The sequence below is a fragment of the Microtus pennsylvanicus genome, chromosome 5 (genome assembly GCF_037038515.1).
Source record: "Microtus pennsylvanicus isolate mMicPen1 chromosome 5, mMicPen1.hap1, whole genome shotgun sequence".
NCBI classification, from domain to species: domain Eukaryota; kingdom Metazoa; phylum Chordata; class Mammalia; order Rodentia; family Cricetidae; genus Microtus; species Microtus pennsylvanicus.
In genome coordinates, this window is record NC_134583.1 from 100984168 (window position 1) to 101002045 (window position 17878).

Below are 17878 nucleotides of genomic sequence, written 5' to 3' on the forward strand. Positions count from 1 at the left end.
CTAGGGCATTAGTATGGCATACCTTCCTGTGTAGCACTAAAGGTGTTTACAGGGGAAAAATAAAACTTAATGTGGGTGACAATTCCATAGGCTAGGGCCTAGTATTTAAAAAAAAAAGAAAGTGAGAGAGAAAGTCAAATGAGCATCATAGTTTTCCATTCTCTGTTCCCTGATCACCTGCAGTCATACATTTCTTGATTTTACCCCTTCAATCGTGAGCAGAAAAACCTTTGCCTTTGCCTTCTTAAATTGCTTCTTGTCAGTTGCTTGCTTAGAGCAATGAAGTAACTATATACACAAAGATTTAAAATAGCTTATTAAAAGTTTAAAAGAGTTTTAAAATTCGGAAGCACAGCAAGATGGCATAGAAAGTAAAGACTGATAACTGGAGTTCAACCCCAGAAACCCAGGTTAAGACTCACAAAGTTGTCCTCTGACCTGCACACATAAGCCGTGGATAAGAGTATCTCACCTCACACATGTCATAGACACACACACACACATAGACACACACACACACATAGACACACACACACACAGACACACACACACACATAGACACAGAGGAAGAGAGAGAGAGAGGGGGGGGGAGGAGAGAGGACAAAAATTGTATTTATATGATCATTTTTAAACAGGATATTGCTGTAGAACCCAGCCTGACCTCAAATTTATGATCCTTAGACCTCCCCCCCAGAATTCTGGAATAATGGATTTAAATTAGCATGTCCATAAATACTAGCATAACTTTAAATTTTACTATTGTGAAAATAATTCTTCTATACACACACATACACACACACACACACATATATATATATATACATACATGCATACACAAACACACAAATATACATAGTCTCAATTCTAAAGATTACACACATCTGTAACCAAACTTTTGCCTGGATGTCCTGCTGATTCTGTATACAATGATGCGAAGACAAAACTGAGTTCCCTATGGACATATGCACAAACTGAATCAGCAGGGGTCTGCAGCAGCTCACTTGGCTTCCAGAAGCACCTTCAACACCCCCTGGACATGTGCCTACGTACTGCATTTCCTCCTCTATACACAACTTTTAGAGTATTCTTCTTTGCTGTAGTATAGTCATTGTCATGCAACTTAAGTGTGATGAGGGCAAAAATTATTCGTTATTGTTTTGATTCTTTCCCATGCACTGTTCATAAAAATGATCTGAATAGATATTCAGTAGCTTTAAACTTTGAAATTCAATCTTAGATCTTCAGTCATTACGGTCACCTTACTTCAGCATGGCCATATGTCTGTAGGTTTAAGTGAATTTAATTTGACTAAAATGCTCTGAAGACTATGCGCTGTGGGCACAGACTTGGAAAAATGTCTGTGCTCAGGATACTGTCATCACATGGAGTCTAGATGGTGCTTCTGTAAATTACAGAACCTCAGCTACAAGAAGGACAGTGGACCAAGAAGTGTTGGAAGTGACGAAGAAAATAGAATGGAATTTACAACTGGATATAATGTCTTGAAAACTGATATCCCGGCAACACCGTACAAAACAGCAGAAGGGTCCTGGGGCACAGGAGAAACCGCAGTGCTTATATACATTAGTTAACACACGCCCAGTGTGCTTTCCTTATAAAGGCTGTGCAATTATCATTAAGCTGATGACTTTCAACTTTATTTTTATCAATTCCTTTAAAACTTGATTGTATATTTACAAAGCTAATATTCCTTGATTTAATTTTCACTGATTTCTGTATTTTCAATGGACAACCTGCCTTTATCGTTGAGACCAAACGAAAGAAGAACAAGTGAGCAGTCATCATTCCTAAGCGATTTATGTTTTGGTGTTAAGCAGCATTTGTAATAACAATATTAAAAGTAATGTGCATCTTTTGAGGAGTCATCAGAAAGCAATCCTTCTGGATTGGACAGAAGTCATAAGAGCTGAAGAAACAAACAGCAGAAAAAAAAAGCTATTGCTACGAACGATTTAGCATTTGATATTTTATGTATAGGGCTGTTTCCCTCTGTACATTCAGAGAAGACTAAGCCTTACTAGTCGTACAGGCAACTGTTTACAGCATCACACTGTTCCAGTGTTTTACTGCGGCTCCTCATCAGATTTTTACGTAATACAAACTGACCAGTGTTCATATCATTACTTCAAGCCTTATCAAAAGTCGTGAATATTGTGCTATGCTAAAAATCAAAGGTCTCTTATTCTTTAAATGTTATTAAACATATACATCACAGATATAGTTACCTCAAATTTCTTTAAAAAAACATTTAAAATAATAAATAAAAATTAAGGGTTTAAGAAAATTTTCTATAGCCTGGTTATACTTTGTACTGCTTGCTAGTTATTCATTATTCTGTCTCTCATGTGTGTAATTTCCTATCAATGATGAGTGCACTTTCATTGGCTGCTATCAAAATTTCCAGTGATAAGATTCTAAAACTAGGTGAGCTTATTACACCAAAGGCAGTGTTAATCACAGGACATGATTCCTGATTAACAAAAGGAACCTCTCAACCTCTCAGAATAAAGACTGCAAAATATGTCCACAGATTTTAAGTGCTAAAGAGAGTCAATGCTTAAGAGTTCCCTGCGTTTTATAAACTTTATAAATTTCTGAGGATATTTTAAAATTATTGGCATGGGTCACATAGGTAGATAAAAAGCAGTACAGATATCAAAAGATATGTTTCATGCAATATTTTAAAAATAAAACACCCACATAGCTAACAAAACTTCCCAGGCTGCCTGATCAGTAGTAGAAACAGGGTAAGAGAATTGCAAGGGGACTTGGCAAGTATGTCTGAACTAACGTGACTGATTCACTGGAAACCTTAGAAGTTATTATTCTGGCTTTCATTAAATGTATCATGTTATCATAAATTTGGACCAGAAAAATATTTCTGTGTGATGTATTTAGTAAATGCATTGTAGAATAGCTGTTATTTCTTAAACCCACTTATTGTTCGTTTCTAGATGGTGAACAGAACCCTTACCGACATCCTCTGAAGCATCATGGTCGACTTTGCTGTGAACAGCTTAGGGTGGAGGGGGTAGCATTGTTTTTAAAGTGAGCAACTGCAGCATTTAGTAGAGAGAGGACAGACTATCAGTACCCAACAGAAGAAAATGACAGAACAGTCTGAATGCTACACACCCGAAGTACTTTCCTGGACTGGAAAAAGAATGTGAGCCTATGTTGACGAAAGGTCTGTATTGACGCGCTAAAAAACTGTCATGACAGCCCATAGAATAATTAACCCTAAATGCTTAGGACTTTGTCCGCCAAGAATACTTACCACTGCTTCATTTTACATTCTGAATCTGCAGTCACTGTCAACCTAAGTGTCTTTCTCTCCAGTCAGTACTACTTAGCATATACGCCAAGTATTAGGCTACTTTCTGTTTATACACCCGTGACTGTGTCACAGACATCTTGGTACGGCGAAGAACAAATCTTACCTTCAACTATTTCAAGTGAAATCCATATAATCTCCTGGTTACTAACACTAACATCATTAATAATGCTAAAATGCTCTCCCTAAGATTGTAATGTATAATGTAGGCGCCAATATGGGAAGAACCCTTAGAAATCTCTGGTTTTTGTTTTTTTTTTCCTGCCCCCACTAATGGATTTAAGATGATTAAATTGCAAAAGGCAGGACTGCAAGGTGATGTTTTGACAGAATGAGCTTGGTTGTTTGGAAGCAGCTCCGAAGCAGTCACTCTGAATCGGGGCCTCGTGCGTTTCTCTGTAAAGCAGATAGAACTTCATGATATATTTAAATCCTTTTCCGCAAACATTTCCCTGATTTGTTGCCAAGCCATCACTGAATTTAGTAATCCAGACAGATTACCAGAGGGGGCCTATTTTTAGTGTCCGTCTGTTGCTGTGGCAGTTGCAGCTGATCGGATTAGGGCTCCATCCTACCCATGCAGAATGCATTGATGCTTCCAGAGAAACCTGTTCCACTCCTGTAATTACAATGTCAGACTCTGAGCGGGATGTTTCGCTCTGTATTTATTTTGTAGCTCTGTTGTGGCCAATCCATTATTAACTCCTGAGATGGCGTTTGTCTTTTAACTTTGCTCTGGGCCACTCAAATGAGCTTCTCTCTCTCTCTCTCTCTCTCTCTCTCTCTCTCTCTCTCTCTCTCTCTCTCTCTCTCTCTCTCTCTCTCTCTCTCGTGTGTGTGTGTGTGTTGGGGGATGGTAGGTGGCAGTAAATGTATGCTGTGGGTCACAGAGGACGTATATAATTTTTCTTATTCACAGGACAGAAAAATAAATCTCCCAGCCCTTCAGCCACGACAGCCTTCTATAAATGACAATATCTCCATCTAGTGGTCACACGGGCACATTCGCATTTACCATCAGATGAGGAAAGCAGCGTGCTAATTTATCTCCGAAGCAACTTTGTGTTTCATCTTTACAATGAAATATTTTCCGAAGAAGAATGGTAGTTTACCAAGTGACATTGAATCCCATCCGTAATTTTGTCAGAAAAAAAATGAAAAAAAAACGAAGAAAAAGCCCGACAATTGTATTAGAGGGGAGTTATCCTACCCGATGCCACATGCACAAAGTTGATCTTGGAAAATATTCACATGCATTGTAAGGCAAAAAGCTAGCGAATGCAATAAACAAACAAGCAAAAAACCCAAGCAAACTGAATTTATTTACCAGTCTTGAATTGTTTCCAGAAGAAGTACTCAACAAATCTCACATCTCTTATTAAATGATCTTTCATCACTTCCCAGCTACTGCATTCACATAAACTAATAGATATTATGCTCACATAAGCAGATAAATCACATTTTCCTGGGAGAAGTAAGGACTAAAGCAGACTGCTGAGAAAAGTTGTTTTTCTTTCATAGTTTATCACGTCAGTAGTCTCCAAGCTGTTGTGGCATGAGGGCAGTAATTTAAAGCTCTTTTACAAATATTCTTGATTACATTATTGTTATTTGTAATGAAAATCAAGATTGTTTTCTATTGCTCCAGTTAAACATCTTGTTGTGCCAAATGTCCTTTCACGAACAGAGGGACTATCATCAGGAAACGAGTCCCTCTGAACCATTTTGTGCAGAGCAGAACCACCAGGGGGCAGCACTGGACCGGCTCAGCACGTTTGAGCTCCTTCTCCAAGGCTTTGAGCACATCAACTTTGCTTTGTCGGTAAGATTGGAGATTTGGTCCCTCAGAGAAGTCCAGAATGCTGACTGATCAATGTAAAACTGAAGTATGCATAAAGTCTTTTCTAAGACCATAACACTAAAATGTCTACACATTACCACCTCCCCATGTGCTCCTCATAAATAAATAAATAAACAAAATACCTAAAAATTTAAATGTGTTTATAGCTTAGCAACCCTTTTCTTTTTCTAATGGCAAAGTCCAATAACTTTTTTGTTGCCCCCCCCCACTTTCTTCTTTTTTTCATTTCCTGTTTGGGTTTGGTTCCTTTTGTAACTGGCCTGACAGAAATGAATTCATTCTAAAGAGACACATTAGCTACCAGACATACAGAACAATGAACCCAAGACACAGCAATTTCCCCAAGCATCTCTGTGGGAAAGAGAAAACTCTGGGCCATTAAGAATAAAATTATGGCTCTCCAAAACAGAAAAGAGATTTGCTACACTACAGAAACAATGATAGTTCAATAGTAGTTGGGACCACTCCTTAGCCAACGTGGTGATTAGATGTGCATATCCCTGGGCACACCATTCACACTCTACTTCAGAACCCCAAAGACAGACCAGAGCGAGTCATTGGATCCCTGGAACCCTTTCCCTAATGTGGACACGTGGACTAATTCTCTTTTTGTGCTTTTAACTGTCATTTGGGCTCTTTTTTTTTTTTTTAGTGTTCTTTTAGGGGCACAGACCATGACCCAAAGTTCTGTAACCTGCATTTCTTTATTTTCCCCTAATTTTGCTGGCTTTCCTTCTTTTCTCTATTTTATTTCTTCCTCATATCTTCTCTCCTGGTGTGTATCTTTGGTTTCCTTCCCTCAAAAACAACAACATTGATAATAATATTAAAAAGCAACATCAGCAATAATAAAAATGAATGAATATGAGCCGGGCGTTGGTGGCACACGCCTTTAATCCCAGCACTCGGGAGGCAGAGGCAGAGGCAGGTGGATCTCTGTGAGTTCGAGACCAGCCTGGTCTACAAGAGCTAGTTCCAGGACAGGCACCAAAAACTACAGAGAAACCCTGTCTCGAAAATAAAAAAAAAAGAATGGATATGATAAGATTTACTTGCATGTGTTGTCAACTCAAAACCAGGATTGCATCTTAAAGTGAGTAAGAGATGACTCATTCTGGAACCACTCTGAATGACAGTGGCCTAGGAGCACAGATTTAGGTCACCTCAAAGTCCACGTTTGAAGGTGAAGGCAGTCTCATGAAGTCTGATAGTTTTATGGAGCAAAGAAAGTCATATCAGGGCAAGTTTAAAATATTAAATTTTAATATTTAAAATATTAAAATAATTAAAATTAAAACACGAGACAGGTGGTTACAGCAAGATGGGTAAGCTAAGTCTACAGGCCTAAAATGCTATCTGCTGGCAGTATTAGCGTTTGGGTTCAAGGAAGTCAGCGGGACTGCTAAGCCAATAGATTCCAAAGGTTTTGATTTATTAGTCACAAGATATTAGTTCTTGAACGGCGGTATTTCCAAGATCTACAACTAGCCCAAGAAAAGGTAAATTAGTCTCTGGACCCATAACATTCCAGTCTCATCATAGTACTGAAATTCTAATCAGTCTGTCAACCCCTGTAGACACAGGCTTCTTTTCAGCTTTCATCCACAGCCTCTTGGTGAGATTATCTCACTTAGCTATTTTTCATGTCTCTCTCATTACCTAAGTTTGCAGATGAGTAAACTGGGAACTTGTATTTTCAAGTGAACCTTTCAAGGCATTGATTTACAGTGAATTTTGAACACATACCATATTCAGGATGAAACTGAAATAAAATCAGAAGCATAGGCTCACATGTTTATATTCCAAAAATAAAGGAAAAATATGAACATCTTGTTTTGGCTTATGATTTCAAGGGATAAAGTCTATCATGGAGTGGGATGCCTACCTAGTGGCACAAGCATGTATCTGATACCCACCATCTTCTCAAAACTTAGTAGAGCATGCAGTGGAGATCAAACTAGAAGTATAGCACACTCCATAACCCAAAGACCTCTGTAAGTGACTCACTTCCTCCTTCAAGGCTCTACCTCCTTAAAGTTCCAGCCTCCCTAAACAGTACCTCCTGCTGGAAACCAAGTAGAAAAACAGAGGAGCCTATGCAGGAATATTTTACCTTCCAACCTCATCAGGAGACATTTTTTAAAAGTGCTGTTAGATGACTCAGTTGTATTAATATTTATGTGGTTTCTATTGACTGATATGTGCCTGTGTGGTTCTTCATTGTATTTATTTAGTTTAGGGGCAGGTTCTCAACTTCTATTCTTTACACATTTAGGTAATGAAGAAGCTGTATACTCAAGATCTGGCATCTTCCGTAAGACATAGAAAAATAAATCTCAAACTGATATGGGTAGTTTCACCATGATTGCTAGTTGTCATAAAACTGTAAAGACTGATGGATGGAACAGATATTGATTACCATGGACCATACCAGAGGAGCAGCAGATTGCAATTGAATTCCAGATGTCATCCCACCAGAAGAGAATCCTCTGATGGGCCAATCTTGTTTAAACAAGGCCACGGGATAGCATACCCCATAATGCCCTTTGCTTCTGCTGTGCCTTTACCTGTTTGCCTTGGCTCTCTTTCTCTGTTATCCAGCATGGTGTGAGCAGAGGTGGGAAGATCTCCACTGCCCATAATACAGTGTGTTTATCTCTTGGAAACATCCTGTTCTACTGGGCATTTTTACCTGTGAATTGTAAAGAAGATGATCCCTCCATAATCTGCACTGTCTAATTTGATAATAATAGTGATAACTTATACATAGTTTTGATGAATAAAAATAAATTCAAGAATATGTTTCATAGCAAGATCTGTGAGTCTTACCCAAGGAGCTGCATAGATTGTCGCTCAAGTTAGCAACTAACAATTGAGTCTCTATAGCCCAGCTTGTTTAAATTATTTTAACCTTAATGTTGGGAGATGTGTTCACAGGTCTTGGAGTGCATCACAGATGAAACAAAACTTTGGAAATAACAAAATTAGACTAAGATGTTTTTGTTAAATAACTTTGAGGTGAAAACCCCAGAAGACAATCTAAAGTTTTAGAAAGGCATATAGTTGAATGTGAAACTCTTTAAGGTCATGGAACAAGAACAAAGCAGACCAATTATCACTGGCTGAAATATTCTCTTTGCTAGGTTGGATTGATGACCAAAGATGATTAATTCCTTATACCCATCTCTGTCCTCAATCTCCTGATAATAAAAAAACTATTAATGAGTAGATATGTACCCTAAAGATTTAAAGTAGAGATAACTGATTCTTTTTCATAAATAAAAGTTTAGGTTTGTGATTTCTTTAAGATTCCTTATAAGATTATCTTTTAAGATAAGTAATAAAGCAATTGGCCCTTTCTTTATAATTGCAAAATGCTGCCTGCCAGTAAAAGACCTGACAAGAACACCTTACTTGCCATATTGTTCATCTATGACAAGTTGCTTGGGTATGAACGTATGTAGGTTCTTGGAATAAATTTTTTCACCTGTAATACATAAACGTTTAATCATATGAGGGAGATGAAAAACATGTTTTCACCTATAATCATTCACTTGAGAAATGGAATGTAACCGTTTTTACTCTTGTGATGCCTGGAAGATTCCATTAGGGAATAAAATCTGTAAAACAACATGAGATAGAAGAGAAAAAATAAAGCAGAGAAAGAATGAAGAAGGAAAACAAACACCAAAAGAGTTTGTGAGTGCCTTTTCCCCCTAACCCTTCTCAGACAGAAAAGATTAGCTTCTCTGACTCCATGGATTCCTGTCAAGGCCCTGTGCTGCTGGAGGCTGCCACCACCAGAAAGTGGTAATTGATTTTCTTCTGCTGCTCTGGACCCTGCAAGCCACAGTACTATCCTACCAGGCAAGATTAAGCCACTGGTATAATGGTGGAAAACTGTTATGGAGTAGCTAAACACCCTCTAATTGGATTTAGCATGCTACACAGGAGAGCATTTCATATCTGGTACTGTAATTCTGGTCAAAAGATCACAGCTGGGAAGGTCATATTCCCTAGCATTCAATCTGCTACTGTTTTGCTAAAGGCTTTAAAATTTCTTTCTAAATAAATATGCTTATATTCATAGATTTGGGCTGCTCTGAACCTTTGTCAGAAAGGATTCTTTTTGCAGTGGTCAGTCAATGCAACTTTTGACACATAAACTGGTCAAAAGTTCAGTGCTCAGGGCTAAGTAAGACATCTTTAACCACCTCACTGGCCACACACATACCCTTGTCAAGGTTCAAGGAACACAGCAAGAGGAGGTGAGAAGAACGCAATAGCTGGAATATGGAATGTGACATGCAGTTATGAATTCAGAGCAACTGTGGCTATTTTCACAAGAGCTACACAAGATCAAAATTCTGCACAGCCAATACTCTGGGATAGATGATGGAGGTGTTCTTCAGTCCCCACCCTTAACTGAGAAGCTATTGGCAATTGATAGCTGCTATGGCAAGAAAAATATTTTTTTTTTGACGTTCTCTGTTTCTCAGCTTTGGAGCCTGTCCTGGAACTCACACTATAGACCAAGCTGGCCTCGAACTCACCGAGAGCGCCACCACCACTCAGGTGGAACACTGGTTGGTTTCTCACACTCCAGTTCAAGACCCTATACCTGTGCACATAGGGGAAGCACATATGGGAAGCACTAATTGGATTAGTAATCTATTTTATAAATGAAGAAGACATGAAGTTGGAGTGGGGATGTATTGAAGGGCCATAGGAAGAACTGGAGAAGGGGAGTAAAGTAGGGGTTGTTATAATCATATTCCATTTTATACATGTGTAAAAGTCTCAAGCAGTAAAATAAATAATAAGGAAAAAGGAAAGGAGTTGAAAATGTGTCCCTAAACTAAATAGATACATACACAAACATCTAGTGTCTTGCCTATCTAAGCTGCTGCCAAGTTCAATTTGCATGTACTTCTTTAAACAGACTTTTTATTCATTGTGGTTTTTCTGTTTATACTTTCCTTAGTTTTGTTTTATAAATTGTAATATTAAACTTTAGTCGTCATAATAATATTCTTCAATCCTGCTTCCCTGGACTCTATGTCCATCAGATGAAGATCAACCAGTTCTTCAGACACATACTCACAAATGCCCTATTTGTAGAGATGGTTACTTTTATCCATTACCCACAAATTTGCTCTTAATTTTCAGTTGCAGAGATATTTTTACACACCTATGTACCTAATACTTATCGAGGTTTATTTTAGTGTTAAGCAGTAGCTGGAGACACAGGTTGCTAGCTATACTGACCTGTGGACTTGATTGGCATTAGCATCTAGCTAGTTGAATTAAAAGGAATCTCTTCTGGGGATCTTGCTTTTGATGCCAGCAGCCCAAGTGAGATTTTTTTTTCTTTGAAGCTAGTTTTAGTGACTCAGGCCTTTTTCCTGTATAAACAGTTAATTTCCTGAGCTATGTTTTTATGTTAGTTGAAACCAAGGCGAAGGGTAAATACAGAATATTAGTAACCTGTTAAGTCAGAGCAGAAGACCAGTACACACACACACACACACACACACACACACACACACACACCACTGTATGAGGCTCCCTTCTTATCAGTGAGTATTGTCAATAAAGAAAGTTTGTGGGGGACTAGTTTTATATAGCTTTTGGCTATAAGAACAAAGTTTCGATTGAGTGAATGCCTTCACACCAGGGCTTCACAGTGTAGGGGGTGGTATCTGGATGCCTTACAGAAAAAAGTCAGGTTTATACACTGCTGGGATACTATAGAAGGGAGAAATGCCATGTAGAAATGCTTTCTACAGAATCGACAGTGACTTATCCGAGAGACAAGTGTTCCCATAACTCTGCAAAATGGGTTCTTCATAAAATTATGTACTTTGTGAATTTGTCTAGTGCTTTGTTTGCTGTACTTTTGTTGTATAGTCCTATGGGCTTCTGACAAATATTCATGTGCGAAATAACACATTATATTTTAGAAGAAAATTTGTCACATTTTAAACACATATTTTAAGTGTTTTTAAAAATATGCAATCCCAAATATAAAAAATTTGTTACTTTTAATAAATTTAAAATAGTTGGGATATTATTTATTAGCTGTCTTTTAATACCTTGTGGCTCCAAACTACTGTCTTCTATTGCTGAGTTGTATAAAAAAAAGTAAACTTTATGATCGTGTATTTGATATAGCAATGAAGGAAGAAAGGTAGATTGAATACAGGTTGAAAATAATAACCTTAGCACTACATGATAGAAATCCATTTTTTTCTTTTGCATCATAGTTACAACCTTGAAGATGTTCTTGAAGGCTTCTTTAACATTACTAGAGGTTTACCTAAAATTTTCTTACCCAAAGAAAACAGCTTACTATGCCTAAAAACTTTTAAATGAGCATTTCTTCAGCATATTAGTTAATAGAAATCAAAAATTCTCAGTTGGATAAAGCCATAATTGTTCCAGAACAAGAAATACTCATGCTCAATATCTTTTTCCACAATAATTAATGAGCCTTTTCTATCTTCTAGCAATCACGTTGGATTCTTTTGGTTTCATCTTGAGAAAGAGTTCTGGGATACTAATTTTAAAAGTTATACAAATTAACAATTTAATTTAAATTAGCATAAGCTCTAAGAAGAAGTCCATGGAAAGGGTAGACTGTAGTAATGAGGCAACCTACTAACGGGAGCCATTAGGCTAGGGTAGCAAGAAACCAATGAATTTTCAATGGCCTAAAATATTTTTTACAAGATTATAAATATTAGTCCAGATCTGGTGCACATCCAACTTTTAGAATATGTTTAGTCAGCTCTGATATTCAGCAAAGATGCAATTTCAAAGTGAAAAAGTAATGTTTGCTGAGCAAAAGACCCTCTCACTTTAATTTGCACTGCATCGGAATTAAACAGTGATGACTCCTCTTGAAGTGAGTTTGTAGATGAAATAGGACATTTTGTCAATACCAAATGTTAGGGAGGTTGCTATGAATTTGTAAGCAAATGCTTGCTTTGACAGAGACATGACCAAGGACTACTGGACATGTGTGAAGAGAGAGCTCCCGGACCAGTAGAGCCAGTGGATGAGAAGCTGGCATGTGGCTGAGAGGCTAACATTAAGTCTCTGGGACACCTTGGTGAAGGGGAACATGAATAAAATAATCCCACACTAGCTCAGAATTGAGCATAATAAAGGGCTTTTTTATTTAAGGGAAAGTTACAGATCACAGGCCTCTGTACAAGCCAGGAATAGAAACTAAACCCAGCATCCATCCAAATGAGAGAGAGAGAGAGAGAGAGAGAGAGAAAGAGAGAGAGAGAGAGAGAGAGAGAGAGAGAGAGAGAGAGAGAGAGAGAGAGAGAGAGAGCGAGCAAGCAGACCTGCACCTTTTTGGTACCCAAAGCCATGTACAAAGTGGCCCAACCTCTCAAAGGTCATTAACTGAAAGAGGTTTCCCCTCACTTCCCCCTTTTGTCTAAATAAGAGAGTTCCTAACCCAATATAAAACTATATACAGTAAGAACAGATATCAAGTGTAAAAATTAAATTTATAATCAGTATAAACAAATTAACCTGCACCACCACAGCCCACCTTTCACTTTTTCTTTTACCTTTTCTTTCACTTTTTCTTTTACTTCTTTTGTTTTCAAGTATTACCACTCCTGTGTGATATGCCTTAAAGGTCTTGCTTTAGCTTTTATATTTGATAGTTATGTCTTATGACTATTCTTCATGTCTCTGTACCCATTTTTTTCTATACTTCTTACTCGTCTGTAACGCCTGTGTGTGCTCTATGCACTACCATACAGTTTGTGAGCTGGGCAAGGGGCTGGAGACTGAAACACACAAAGACACACAGACAGAGACATGGATCATCCTTTAAACAGGAATGCCCCAAGAATTCCCCCTTTATTGTTTAAAAGAGCTGCTTATATAGGGATCCTTAGCTGATAGCCATGCCCCAGCCAAACACACCAGAAACCACTCCCCTGCCATTAGGAACTCCTGAGGGTCTCCTGCTCAAAGCAGCTGCAAGCTGTCTCAGAGCAGAGGAAAATAAGTTGTTTACAAGAAATTCAGGATCTCTGGGTTCACAGCTCCCAACACACATCTGTTACAGAAACCTGCTATTAAGGCTGCAGTCCACTATGTCTCGATAGCCCTCTGAGTTCAGTGCAAAATGCAGAACTCCCTTTCTCAGTGGAGCTTCCTCTTCTCCACTAACGTTATTTGGAGAGTATCGCTAAACTGGGATGCCTGACCTTACTTGGAGGATGACCCTACACAGAGCTTGCTGCAAATGTTGTATGACTCAGCATTTACATCCCGCTCTTTTCTTCCCCTTTCTGATAATTAGGTACTGTGTCATGGCCAATCAGCCCTTCCCTCACATAACCCTAAGAACCCTTATATACCTAATCTCTGGAACAAAGCAATGAACTATCTTGCTGACTATAAGAACTTTTTCTGTCATGCTCACAGCCTTCCAAACCCTACTTGCTGCTTCTGCTTCTTTAGCCCTTGTGGTGGCCAACAGTTCCACTGTGGAGAAGGAGACTGACATCTTTTCATGTGTAAGCTATTTTCTGACTTGCCAAATGTTATCTCCTCCCTTTCTTTTTTCCCTACTCCATCTTATTTTTATGACAGAAACCTAACATTTCATGATTTCCATAATCTTTCAACTCCACAGACCCTAATAATATCCAACATGACCAACATGACCTTTCCAATTTTTATTGTTATCTATTTTTTTGATAATCAAAGACTAGCTTTCATCCTTACTTATAATTTCCCTTCCACTCTTAACTTTAATAATAATGAGTACTATTACTCAAAATTTGAGGGAATCTAACCAGAACTATTATTATTTAATACTATGGATGGGGCTGGAGAGATGGCTCAGAGGGTAAGAGCATTGCCTGCTCTTCCAAAAGTCCTGAGTTCAATTCCCAGCAACCACATGGTGGCTCACAACCATCTGTAATGAGGTCTGGTGCCCTCTTCTTGCCTGCAGACATACACACAGACAGAATATTGTATACATAATAAATAAATAAATATTTTTATAAATACTATGGAAATAGAGTTCTTTTTTTTTGGTTTCATGATCTCTTAAAGAACTTAAGGAAGAACTCAAATGGAAGCTAAAGGATAATTTTTATTCTCTGGAAAAAAAAATCACGGGTCTGGCAAGTTGTAAATCTAGGCAGCTGTTGGAAAGAAGAGATAGGGAAGACAAGAAGTAATTCATGCCATTTAAGTTCAGCCAGAACAGATGTCATGCATAAGCAGCTACAGGGCAGAAAACAAGTGTTAGAGGAAGAGTAAGCAAACCCAAAGTACCAGAAGGAGCTTCTGTAAGCTCTGGCCAGAAAAATAAAGGAAGAAAGAAAGGAAGAAAGAAAAAAAAAAGAAAGGAAGGAAGGAAGGAAGGAAGGAAGGAAGGAAGGAAGGAAGGAAGAGGCATGTGTACACACACATACACACAGAGAGAAGAGGGGTGGAGAGAGGAAGAGGGAGGAGAGGAAATAGGAATAGGAGGAAGAGAAAGGAGAAAGTAGGAGGGAGAGAAAGAAGGAAGAAGAAGAAGAAGAAGAAGAAGAAGAAGAAGAAGAAGAAGAAGAAGAAGAAGAAGAAGAAGAAGAAGAAGAAGAAGAAGAAGGTAGTAATAGAGAAAGTTATACCTATCTGAGGCATTACTACAAAATGCAGCCCAACCCAGCAGAACCTCATGGTGGATTCTAAGGACTGTGCTGATAGGGTGAGGATTCTGTGAAGGTAAAGTGCATTATCTCATTAAAGATCAGTTATTCTTCCCACTATTTTAGCATACCTTAAGGGATATGGTTTCTTCCTAAGGATGGTTCTGCCTTTCTGAGAGGTAGTTCCTTAACCATGTCATTGACCTTCTTAACAGGAATATTAGGTCTCTGTCTAGGCCAGAGATTTCACCCACTTGACCAAAAGAAAATGACAAGATTTTGTGTCAACGTCTTTATAACTATTCTGCTGTCCTTGTTCTTCTATGCTCTACCTCCCAAATGTTAAAGTTAATGGAACAATTTTTAACTGGACATTGCAATATTTATACACTAAGACTATCCAGCAGTTATGATATATGTGCACAGAAGTCTATGCTTGGCATGGTGTTGACAGTTGTACCAGGCACTCTTGGCATGTGGATTGAAGGTTTGAGTACTGGATTCCTCCAGTCCATTGGGATAAAAGAGTACTGCAGGGCTACTACAAAATACCCCCACTTGTCATGACTGAAAAAAAAAAAGATGACTACTTAATTTGTCCAAAGGACTCCAAGGTAGCATATCACAGACAGAAATCACTGCAGCACTACTCACCACAGAAAAATGCAGGACCCAATTGAAGGGTTTGTTGACAAAGGAATGAATAAGGAAAGCTTGGTGCATTTCAATCCCCAGCACCACATAACCTGTGCACAGTGTGAACACCTGCAATTCTACTGCTAGGGAATTGGAGGCAGGAAAGTAGGGAGCTATAGACCTTCCTTGGCCTATGTAGCAGGTTCAAGGCCAGTGCCAACCATGTGAAATCTGTCTCAGAAGATGACAACGAGGAAGTAGAAGAGCAAAAGGGAAGATGTGATCCATACTTGAAATTTTATTCAGCCATAAATAAGAATAAAATTGTGTACTTGCAAAAATGAATACAACTGAAGATTATCACATTGAGTGAATTAGGTCAGATTAAGATGGGCAAATGGCACACTGTTCCTCTCATTTGTGGACCCAAACTTTTATATAGATACAAAAAGTCTTGTATGTGTGTATGACATGAAAGGAGAGAGGGAAACAATGAGCTCTCTCTCTCTCTCTCTCTCTCTCTCTCTCTCCTCTCCTCTTCTCTTCTCTCTCTCTCTCTCTCTCTCTCTCTCTCTCTCTCTCTCTCTCTCTCTCTCCATATCTCTCTTTCTGTCTCTGGAGGGGAGTTTATCTGTATGGAAATGAAAATGAAAGAAAAATGGAAAATGTTATATTAAGGGATCTGAAATAAAGGTACTTGAAAATTTTATGTTCTAGACTTACAGCTTTTCTGAAAGTCTGAAACTGTTCAAAATAAAAATTTACACATATATTGTTTGAAAAGTTGTACTAAATATAATTCCTCGTAGCAAAATCTTTATAAGTCTACAACATTTCTGAACACTGGGTTGGACTCACAGAGGATCTGGGTTTTGATTCCAGCACATGGTGGCTCACTGCCTTCTAAATTCCACTTTCACTGAATCTGATGCCTTTTCCCAGTCTCCATAGGCACAAACATACATATAGGCAAAACATCTTTGCACATAAATAAAAATAACAATATGTTTAAATTATCATAAATATCAAGTTTAGAGTTAAAATTTTCAATAAACAATGGGACTGAACTTCATGGGTATGGTAAACTAGATAAGAAATTCCTTTCAACTTTTCATTAACAAGGAGAAACTTTTTTGTGCAGAAAAAAAACGGGAATTTTTCTCATAGCCCTCTATTGATTTCTACAAAATTGTAGTAAATATACTCAAACAAGTACCACTTAAAAAGTAGAAGGAAGAAAAGATAGTATCAATCAGTCGCATAAACGTGGAATTTCTGCAACACTGAAAAATCTAAACTTCTACTGATTGACAAATGAGAATACCTTGTTGACAGCTCTTAGATTTGTCACCATTCTCCATTTACCAGATTTCATTTTAACAAAAAATACAGGAGGATTCCAAGGGATCGTTGATTCTTCAATATGGTGAGCATCTAGTAGCTTCTATACCAGCTGTTCTAAAGCCTGCAGCTTGTCTTCTGTTAATGACTGCTCTTTAACCCATATTGGTTTCTCAATTAACCATTTTAAAGGTAGGGCTGTTGTTGCCACAGGTTTGCTAGTTGCTTTGTGTTCTTTTACAGCCTGAATGGCTGGTTACCTCTTTGTAGAGTACCTTATAATATACTTCCCAGAAATACAAGTTTCTGGGGCTGCAGGATTGTTAATCTGGGTATTTCCTTGCTGTGACAGGTCATGATCCTGTAAATTCACTGCAATATTAGCTACATATGGCCTCAGTCTTCCTCTCTCTCCTTCTGGTCCTATGCATTCAACTCATCTTGTGCTTCGTTTCACTTGAGACAGGGTTCCAATTCCTAGGAATTGAACATCCTCCTCTTGAATTTGGATGCCAAAATTAGGGAGTAATGATATTCATGGTCGCCCTTGATACTTTATCAGAGTAGATTACAGGGTAGGAAGCTAAAACCCTGGGTAAGTCATTGCCACAAGTAGTGGCAATGTTAATTTCTCTCCTTGCACCTTCTTTCCATGTTCATCAGCTCCAATAATTTCCTCAATTATCTCAAATCTTTTTACTACTATCTTTTGGAAAGCCTGAATCTCCTGGCCTGTATTTATTTCTAGTGATTTCATTGAGGCACATAGCCTCTGGTTCTCATACTGCAAATATGATCCCAACATTTGAAGTTTTTACTTTAAACATAACATCTCACCCTTGGACATTATTTGGATAGCTTGCAGATTGCCTTCCTGGAGAGATACTCTATCTGCTAATCTATCATGACTTTTTAACAAATTTTGATTGTCAAATTCAACAGTATGAATTCTTTCAGTACCTTTTGATAAGGATTTAATTTTGTCTGTCAAATTAATGTTAT